At 49.0% G+C, this 10,466-nt stretch overlaps 1 long non-coding RNA gene across 1 annotated transcript; it reads left to right on the top strand.

Annotated features, from left to right (window-relative positions):
* The first annotated feature begins 5,229 nt into the window (after window positions 1–5,229).
* Window positions 5,230–9,447, top strand: LOC144578508 (uncharacterized). The gene is made up of 3 exons (XR_013524418.1): window positions 5,230–5,328; window positions 6,174–6,325; window positions 7,559–9,447. It is a non-coding gene; the product is annotated as an uncharacterized LOC144578508 (long non-coding RNA).
* Window positions 9,448–10,466: the final 1,019 nt, after the last annotated feature.

Here is a 10,466-nt window from a genome sequence, read left to right as displayed (position 1 = left end):
ATTTGAGGAGGTAAGTCAAGTGGCTTTGTGGGTTGATGAAGGCAGCAGGGTCTGTGGGGTAGAGTCTGATTCTACCACTAACTTGCAAGGTTGATAATATGTCTGGGCTTCAGTCTCCCTGTCTGTAAAACGGCAATAATAACTCCAACTACATAATAGGGTTAAAGATTATGGTTTCTAGCTTTCTGGGGACCAGTGCTACTCTTGAGCCAGGAAATGCAGGAGGCGTGGGTGGGGTTTGTGTGGAAGAGGGTCCATTTGGGTTTCTTGACTTGATGGACCCCAGGAGGGGTCTAACTGAGCGGCTCAGTAGGCTATTGAATGTTAGGCTCCAGGCGCCAGAGAAAAATCTGTTCTGGAGTTTTCCATTTTCTTGTGATTAATTCTATTTCACTCTTTTTAATTTGGGTGATGTGGCTCACAGCCTTCACACGGGACTCACAGGCAGTGCTAGAGTTGCGGGTAGAGTTCAGTCCCCTTTATCCTACGTACTTCTACTTCACCAAGTGGCGGCCTCTCTCCAAGAGCCAGGCGCTTCCATTTATCAGCCCTTTCTGCTCTCGGATGCTGTGCTGAGCATGTGCCTGGATATCTCCTTTGGCCCTCGTGACTCTCTGAGACAGCTACTGTAATAGAAATGAGAAGAAATGCGGGAGGCCTTAGGAAGTCAGGTGAGTAGCCCAGGGCCACAGAGTAAACAGCAGAGAGCGGGTGTGACCTCCAAGGCCATGCCTGCAGCTCATGTTGTAGCGCAGTGTCATCTGGTAGAACTTCTGGTGATGATAGAGACGTTCTACCTGCGCTGTTGAGTGTGGTCACCATCAGCCACATGTGAGCTAAGGAACTGAATTGAAATTTTTCTTCAACTTTAATTCATTTAAATTTAATAGCCACATGTGGCTAGTGGCAACCATATTGAATGGTATTGACCTAGTCCTTCTGGAAGGCCGAGAAAAAACCCAGAACTTGCCCTCTGACCTGGTTGCAGTATCTTCTCATTCAAAACACTTCACAGTAAGGGATAGCGCTCATCTTGAGTGGAACAGTTTCCTCACAGGCTGTCCAGCTCCTCAATAAGAGACATTCCAGCCCTTGAGGGTTAACTAGATATTTCCTGCTTCCCACAGTGTTCAAAGGTACCAGATGGGGAAGTTGTATGGGTTGGGAGGTGTGAAGACCTCCTGGTGGCTTCTGAGATGGAAAAGGAAATGCCCTTTTGCGGCATCCTGGAATACCAGGCTCCAGGCTGGCATCTCAAGCAATGGCACTGTTGCCTGGGAGACAAGATGAAGACCTCCCAGTGGGTGGCCAGCCTGCAGTAGGGACCACCCTGGGAGGACAGCAGCAGAAGCAAAGGGAGGAGTGGAATGGGGCATCAGGGGCACAAGACACAGAGGTGCTGGGGGCGGAATGGGCCAGTATGGGGCCTGGGCAGATGGGAAGGCAGAGGGGGAGGGAAGAGAAGGCCTCCGCTCTCAGCAGCAGGGTGAGGGGAAAGCAGGAACTGTACAAACAGCATAGTGGAGACTCAAACAGCCTTGGGCAGAGGCAGAGCCTATGGATCCTTACCAATTTAGAAGCAAAAACCCTTATTGTAAACCAACTGCTCTTGCAATGCAACTGTCAGCAACAGCTGAGTAAGAGTAAGTAATTAGAGGCCCAGGAAGAGGCTTGCTTCCGCGTAACCTCGGCATCCGCCTCCCTGCTGTCACCTCTGTGGCTGTGCCAGTGCCGTACTTTCTCTTCTTCCCCCAGCAGGACTATGTTCTAATTACATCTAACCAGGCTCACCAAGTGTGTTTCTCACGGAATTTCATTTCCGGGCCTGTTGAATGCCAAATTAACTTTTAATCACCCTGGAGGTGTTGAGTTTAATTACCTAGATGGAAAGTGACAAGCAAAACAGGATTTAGAAGGTAACTTTTTGGGGTGCTTCTTGGGAATGCAGAACAACGTATTTTCAGGATGTTGGACGGTTGGGGGCACGTCTGGGCTCTCAGCCGCAGTGTGTATATTTGAGAGCCCACCATGTTCCCAGCTCTACAGTAGGCAGAGTCCAGGCAGGAGGGTAGAAAATGTGGTCCCACGCTTGAGATGGAGAGAGCCTCATCCAGACACAAAAAACAGAGGTAGGGATAATACAAGACCCCTGTCTTCCAGTCCTAGATGGTGGCATGAAGCCTGTTCAGCAATTCACTTAAGCCATGCTTTTTTTTTTTTTTTTTCCTACACCACCATGTCTGTCTAAATTTAAAGCTAATAGCTACTCTTTATTGCACATTTTTTATGTGACAGTCGGGTGTAGACACGGTCACCCTCACAGCCTTTCCGCCTTCCTGACTGGGCTTGGGTAATCTTCCCTCTGCCACAGGGCCAGGTGCCTGACTATCTGATCGATTGGGCCCATCCCATTTCCCTTGCCAGAGACTTGTGTAGGTGTGGGCATGGGATGCCATCCTGGCCAAAGCAGTCTCAGAAATAGATGAGTTGGGAGGAGCATTCTGGGAAAGGTTCTCAAAAGGAGGCACACAAGAGATATCCCCTTTTCCTACCAGATGTTGTCGTGTCTCGCTGTGGGCTTGAGGTCTGAGTCTGTGGCAGCCATTCTTTCACCATGAGGAGATCCACCTGAGAAGGCAGCTTATATTCTGAGGATGGCAGAGTAGGAAGAACCTGGAAGCTGTTGAGCTCTGAATTATCCAAACCTGGCGCGCCCTGCCTGAAGCCCTCTTCTTGGGTGAGATAATACATTCTGGCTGGGCATGGTGGCTCACACCTGTAATCCCAGCACTTTTTTTTTTTTGAGACAGTCTCATTCCATTGCCAGGCACCAGGCTGGAGTGCAGTGGTGCAATCTCCTCTCACTGCAACCTCCGCCTCCCAGGTTCAAGCAATTCTCCTGCCTCAGCCTCCCGAGTAGCTGGGACTACAGGCACGCACCACCACGCCCAGCTAATTTTTGTATTTTTAGTAGAGACGGGTTTCACCATTTTGGCCAGGATGGTCTCGATCTCTTGACCTTGTGATCTGCCCGCCTCAGCCTCCCAAAGTGCTGTGTCCCAGCCCTTTGAGAGGCTGAGGTGGGAGAACTGTTTGAGCTTAGGAGTTGGAGACCAGCCTGGGAAACACAGTGAGACCCATTTATATAATTTTTTTTTTAATTAAAAACTAGCCAGATGTGGTGGCACCTGCCTGTAGTCCTAGCACCTGTGGTCCTAGCTACTTGGGAGGTTGAGGTAGAAAGTTATCACTTGAGCCTGGGAGGTCGAGGCTGCAGTGAGCTGAGATTGTGCCACTGTGTTCCAGCCTGGGTGACAGAGCGAGACTCTGTCTCTGCAAAAAAGCACAACACATTCTGTGTGGTTGCAGTTATTTAGGGTAAAGTTTCCACAAAGCTGTAGCAGCCAAGGGCATCTTCACTGGGAGCCAGACACTGTGCTAAGCACTTTCCATCAATTATTTCTGTGCTGCAGCAACAAAGACAAATTCAGCCTTGGTTCCTGCTCTCACGGGGCGGAGCCCTGAGGTAGAGAATATGAGATAGCAGGTGTGGTGAGCTGAGGGTGAACAATCTTGACCGGGAGGGTTCAGGGAAGGCTTGTTAGAGGAGGTGGTGTTTGCGCAGAATCTTAAAGGAAAAGGAGAAGTTGGGTTCGCAGTGAAGGTGGAGAGGATACTTAGGCCGTGGGACCCACGTGAACAAATGCACAGCAGCTCATGGTAGCTGGGGGCCTTGAGAACCCTAATGAGAGTGACACTGGGGTGTGCCTGGGCCAGGCAGGGTAAGTCCCTCACTATTTTATAGATCAGCCTCTGAAGGGTTTCCAGCATTTTACCAAAGTCACTTTGGCCACGGTGTAAAGGAAGGCTTTCTGGGAAGTAGGGTGGAGATGGGGCAGATCAGCAAGGAGGCTTTGGGGGTGATCCAGAAGGAACATAAAGATATGAAGGGAGAGCAGAGAGGTCAGGGAAGGCCAGGGAAACGAAGGCAGCACCAAGAGTGGCCCAGTGGGCTGTGGCGGGCAGCACGGGGCATGGAGGGTAGTGTCCAGTGCTGGTTTTAGGGGACCTCTGCAGGGGTGGCCAGAAGCAGAGCATGGTCCCTAAAGCAGAGCACTGAGACCAGCACTCCCTCTGGCGAGGGATGAAAGCTATGGCCTGGTGTTTAACAATAGCAGCCAAGTGGCTCCAGCTCAGGGCAGTGGGGAGCCACGTGGCCAAGAGACTGAAGGGCTGGGGTAGAGTCCTGGAGGACAGGGCCCAGTCTGCAGTGTCTGTGTTCCCTCCAGCTTTGAAAACTATGGTTTCAGCTGGGCGTGGTGGCTCATGCCTGTAATCCCAGCACTCTGGGAGGCTGAGGTAGGAGGATTGCTTGAAACCAACAGTTTGAGACGAGCCTGGGCAACATAGCAAAACCCTGTCTCTATAATAGTAAATTATCTTAAATACAAAAAGAAAGAAAGAAAACAGTGGTTTTCACTCATGGTCTTTGATCACTACCTCTTACTTATCACCCCTCCTTCATCTGCTCAGGGACAGGGGGAGGGTGGTTCATTAGACTGGAAGCTGCTGGAGGGCAGGCTTCTGGCTCAGAGCTGTGGTTGTTGAGGCTCACCACGCCTGGCACTGGGGTTAGGCCCTGGGTGTTCAGCATCTACTTTATCCTCACAACATCCCCTGAGATGGGGGTGTTGTATCTGAAGCTCTTTGGTTCTATTTGTTTAACAAATATTAATTGAGGACTTTCTATGTGCCAAGCCCTGTTCTAGGCATAGGAGACACAGCACTCACTTAGAAGACACAATTTCATGGGACTTTCATTCTATTTACTGCGTGTGGAGAAACATCTCAGACTGACCTAGACAGAAGAGGACACGTGCAAGCTTATATGACTGAGACAACAAAGGGTACTCTTCAGGCATGCTGGGAACCAGGAGCTAAGGGAAGTCTTCCACTTTTTTCTCTTAGGGTCTCTCAGTTCTGTTTCTCTCTTTTTTTTTTCTTTTCTTTCCTTCATCATCAGGCAGGCTATTCCTGTGCAGTGACAAAATGGATGCCAGCAGCTCCAGGCTTATGTTAACAAGCTGAGAGAGAGTCTTCCTTGCTGAATGGGTCCAGCAAAAACCCCAAACTTAATTCTCATTGGCTGGATTTGGTCACATGGGCATATCCCTGATCACATGACTAAGGCCAGGAGACTGAGACATTCTGATTGGCTGGGCCTGGGGCACACACTCAGTCCTGCCCCAGCAAATGGGGTCATCACCAGGAGAACCATAGGGATTGAGAATAGTCGTTTCTCAAGGAGCTCTCATAATCCTGGAGGAAGTGAGTTTTTTTTTTTTTTTTATATAAAAGGGGAAATTGTGGTTTTGAGATATTAAGTGACTTGCGCAAGGAAACAACTAATATGAAGATGTAGCCAGAATTTGAATTCAAGTCTCTTTGACTCCGGACCCTAAGCTCTGAACCCCTGTCCTTCACTGATCCCTTCCTCCCATGGCCTTGCTTGGGGTGGAGAAGCACCGTGGTAGCAGAGAGAAGGGACTCTATGTAGAGTCAGTTGGCCCTGGATGAAATCCCAGATCTCCCACTGACCGTGTAAACTCTTGGTCTCGGTTTCCACCCTTGTGAAATGGGTCTAAGACCCCTACCTCACAGGGTGGTTGGAGGACCACATGAGTCAGAGAATGTAAGATTCCTAGAAATGCCTGGCTTGTGCTCGGTGGAAACTGAATGAATTTAAGAAAATAAATAAATTGTTTGGGTGCAGTGACTCATGTCTGCAATCCCAGCACTCTGGGAGTCCAAGGTGAGTGGATTATGAGGTCAGGAGTTCGAGACCAGCCTGGCCAATATGGTGACACCCTGTGTTTTTAGTTTACAGAAATGCAAAAATTAGCCAGGTATGGTGGCACGTACCTGTAGTCCTAGCTACTCAGAAGGGTAAGGCAAAAGAATCGTTTGAACCTGGGAGGTGGAGGTTGCAGTAAGGCAAGATCACCCCACTGCACTCCAGCCTGGGTGACAGAGCGAGACTCCATCTCAATAAATAAATAAATAGATAAAATGGTAAGAGCTTTAAAACAAGATTTTTAAAAAATGGCTAAAAGAATGACATCTCTGAGTTTTCCTGTTCCCTCATGCTCCCTCACTATTTGAATCTTCCCCAGATCTGCCTCATGCTGGAGTGGGCAGGAAGGGAAGAGCGCAGGAAAGGAAGAGCACAGGAAGGAGGGAGGCAGACGCTGCTGGGAGTTCCTGCTTCTCCAGTCTTGAGACTAAGACCCAGTTTCAGGCCTATCAATTAGTGTCAAGGGGAAAGGTAAATCCTGCTCCATCCAGGGCCAGAGGTAACCCCCCACCCCTTGCTCCACACCCCAGGGACAGGTACCATGGGAAAGGAGGGAGGCAGGACCTCCCGCCCCTCTCAGGCTTCCTCAGAAGCCTTTGCCACCTAGGGACCCCTCCCTGCATCCCCCTCCTATGGTCTCCCATTTGGGACCTTGGAAAGAAGAGGCTGTTGGAATGCTTTAGGAGACATGGCATGTGTCCCAGCCCGAGCCATCTTGATAGCAAAACTGACACCATAATCCCAATGCCTAATTGCACACCTTCTCCCTCTCACCTTCCCAGCACAGTGAGGTTGCTGAGAAGAGAACATGAACACAGAGGCTAAGAGTGAATGGTTTTTGTTGCTGTTTTGGTTTTATTTTGTTTTGAGATGGGAGTCTTGCTTTGTTGCCCAGACTGATCTTGAATTCCTGGGCTTGAGTGATCCTCCTGCCTCAGACACCTGAGTAGCTGAGATTAAAAGTGTGCGCTGCTATCACTGGCTGAGTGGATGGTTTGGATTCAAACTCTGTTGACAAATACTCTCGGTTGCCTATGTAATATATCTCCCACTGCTTCACTCAGGCTACACCCCCTGCCACATACATCATCACCACCATCATCAAAGATCACTTCCTTGCAGTGACAGTAAACCCAGCTCCAAGCAATGGACTATGATTGGTGTAAGCCAAGGATCAGCAAACTATGGCTTGAGTGCCAAGTCTGAATGCCCCCTGTTCTTATATGGCACATGAGCTAAAACGATTTTTAACATTTTTATCAAATGGTTGAAAAAATAAAAATAATATTTTGCGACATATGAAAATTATATGATATTCAAGATTTAAAAATTTTCAATGTTTAATTTTTATTTTTTTGTAGAGATAGGGTATTGCTGTGTTACCTAGGTTAGTCTCAAACTCCTGGCGTCAAGTGATCCTCCTGCCTTGGCCTCCCAAAGTGCTGGATTACAAGTGTGAGCCACCGCATCCAGCTGAAATTCAAGTTTAAGTGTTCATAAGTAAAGTTTTACTTAAATACAACCACATACGTTTATTTATATATTATCTGTGGTTGTTTTTGTGTGACAAAGGCAGAGGTGAGTAGTTGCAACAGAGACTGTATGACCCACAAAACCTAAAACGTTTTCTGTCTACACCTTTCCAGAAAAAGTTTGCAACCTTTTGTCTAAGCAATCATGATCATCCTGCTCCTTTTTTCCCAGGCTTCCTTGCAATGAGGAGTGGGCACATGTTCCAGTTCTGTCCAAAGAGAACTAAGCAGAGGTCTCTGGAGGAGACCTGTGTAAAAGCACTGCTGTTCTAAAAGAAGGGGACAGCATGGCTGGGCCCTGTCCTTCCTACTTCCTGCCTGAAGTGTGGATATACTCTCTGGAGCCCACCCACGTATCTGCTTTCAGAGCCATCTCCTGCCAAGAAACGGAAAAACAGAGGGTCAAGAGTTCAGTCTGGATAGGCTAACTGGGGTCCAAGAGCAGGGGAAGGTCCACCCTGGGCACCTGTCCAGAGGATGGGCTGCTTCTCACCTAGACCAGAGGAACCACTTGTCACCTGGGCTGGACTGAGGAAGGGTTGTCCTCTCCCAAGAACTTGTTGGATAACTCCTGTCTGCTGGCTCCAACACTCAATCTGGAGGGCTGGAAGATGAACGGTCTCTACTATGGAATCCTGGTGGCCAACTCTTCACCGTGTCTTCTGGGTTTCCCTTTGTATCCAGCTCCTCCTATTGTAACTGAAAGATAGTTGATAATCAAAATAATCTTGGATGGTTGGATGGATTGATAAGAGAGGGATGGATGGATGGATGGACAGACGAATGGAAAATACAGTTATTAAGAGGCTATCTTCCATACACATTAGCTGACAGAAACCCCGTGAGGTCACAGGCTAGGTGTTATTATGCCCATTTAACAGAGAAGAAAGCCAAGGTTCTGTAAAGTTAATTGACTTTCCCAAGGTCACAAGACTTGGAGGAGGTGAAGCTGGGACCCAAATCAACACTGCTTCAAAACCCTGGGCACAGGCCCCTCCTGCCTCACCTCCCTGGACATCACCTCCAGTCCATACTAGGCCCAATATATAGGGACAGAGGCAAAGAACCTGCCATCATCTCAGCACATCACGAAAGGAACTTTCATGATACGGGTCTGGAAAGCTGCCAGGAGCAGCCTCTCATCCACATCCCCCAGTTCTGCTGTTGGGACCGCCAAGAACACGTCACTTCCTTAACAGGTTCTCAGTACGTATTTGTAGAATGAATGAGTTGCCTTGTATTGGTACAAATTCCTCAAGAAAAAGTCATAGGCTACAAAATCCCGGAAAAGCAGGTAAGAGTGACATGTTTCTTAGCTTTGCAAGAGACGGCAGTGTGCATTCTAGTGGCCAAATGAGCCTCCTGACATGGTATACAGCCCATGATACTCATCACCACCATCATCAAAGATCAGTTACCGTGCACGCTTGCTGCATGCCACTCACTATGCCAGGCATGCTATGTGAATGGTCTCATTTAAACTTCACAACCAACCCAGTGATCTGGATAGTACTGCTATCTTCATTTTATGGTTGAGGAATTGAAGGTTGAGAGGTTAAGTAACTTGATCAGAGCCACACAGCCAGGGGTATCAGAGTCAGGTATAAACCCAGGGTTTATTTGTTTATTTGTTTTTGTTTTTGTTTTGTTTTTGCCTCCAATAAGAGAGGAGGTGGCAGGGAAGACTTGTGTGGGATGGCTCGTGGGGGACAAATGCCCCCTCTGTAATCTGTGTGGAGGGTGGTCCAGTCTGAGAGCTGACAGGGGAAGAGAGAGGTGCTGCCCAGGGAAGCAGGAGTGGGTGGGGACATCTCCTTTGGGCAGGCCTTTCCTTGTCCCGTGCCAGGCTCAGCCCCAGCGTGCTCACCCAGCAGCCCTGGCTGTTTGTGTGTTTTGGGGGGTGGGGTAGGAGCAGTAGATTAGGAGGGGCAGGGCTAGGCTGACTGGGTTGTGATTCCCATGGAGACGTTGGTGATTCATTGCCCCTTCCAGCCAGTGGGGCCTCTGTCAGGATGTGACTTGTATGAAACAGGTCACAAGATGCCATCCAGGAAAGACGGAAATGGGGAGGGGAGGGTGGGGTCTCATCCTGAGCCTGGGCACCCTGGGCTCCGTAAAGCGCCTACCTGAGGCCCATCTCCACGCCACAGTGAAAAACCTTTCTTTGCCTGGGGTGAAGCACATTGGAAAGGGTCAATGCTGAACCCTTCTGAAGTCTTTTTCCTGGAAGGTTCCAGGACCTCCGTTGCCCTGGCCCAGAGGTGCCGTGACTCTAGCCTGGGTGGTGAGTCCTGGTGCTCAGAGAATACCTCTTCCAGGATTTCTGAGAGGTATGCATAGATAAGTCAACCTAAGGAGTTTAGAAGAGCTGGGCTGGGAAAAAGAAAAAGCGAAATCAACCTGCACACCATTAATTGGCACGTACTCTAAGTCCAGCAGGACCCAATGGCTGACTTGGAACAGGTGCTCAATAAAGGTGTGTTGCCCGACTGAGTAACTGAAAGGGCTCATAACTCCAGGCCAGAGGAGAAAACAGAGGAGGTACATCCCAGGCTTCAAAGAATCCAAACCTCACTCACAGTAATAACACAATTCACAGAACAATCAACTGTTAAATTGCGAGACTCTCCCTAGGTGCTCTAGGAAATTTAAATGAGGGCTGGGACCTTAGGAAGACTTCCTGGAGGAGGTGGACTCAAGTTGGCTGAGTGGGGAGACTGGAGGTAGGTCGGAGTGTGAAGAGGGTTCAAGGTGAACATAGTGAGGAATGAGGCGATCGTGTGATCCTCTGGAGTGGGAAGGCTTTTAAAGATCCTGCCTGAGGCCCATAGGCCTGTGCCACGGTTACAGGGCTTGGTTGTGGAGGTCTACCACGTTTTGGAAACTCAGTAAGGACAGGTATGTCCACTATTGTCCCATTTCATGGGTGAAGAAACTGAAGATCTAACAGGCTCAGTAAATTACCTGAAGCCACATGGATGCAAAGGGGAAGAAAAACTCGACCTGCGCTCTTCCACCTGTGGGCCATTAGCCGCATGCGCCTGTTGGGAGCTTGAAATTATCCAGTCCCAACTGAGCTG

This window comes from Callithrix jacchus, chromosome 12, assembly GCF_049354715.1.
Source record: "Callithrix jacchus isolate 240 chromosome 12, calJac240_pri, whole genome shotgun sequence".
Lineage (NCBI taxonomy): Eukaryota > Metazoa > Chordata > Mammalia > Primates > Cebidae > Callithrix > Callithrix jacchus.
The sequence above is the reverse complement of the archived record's forward strand: the minus strand, read 5'-3'. Positions and strand labels throughout refer to the sequence as shown.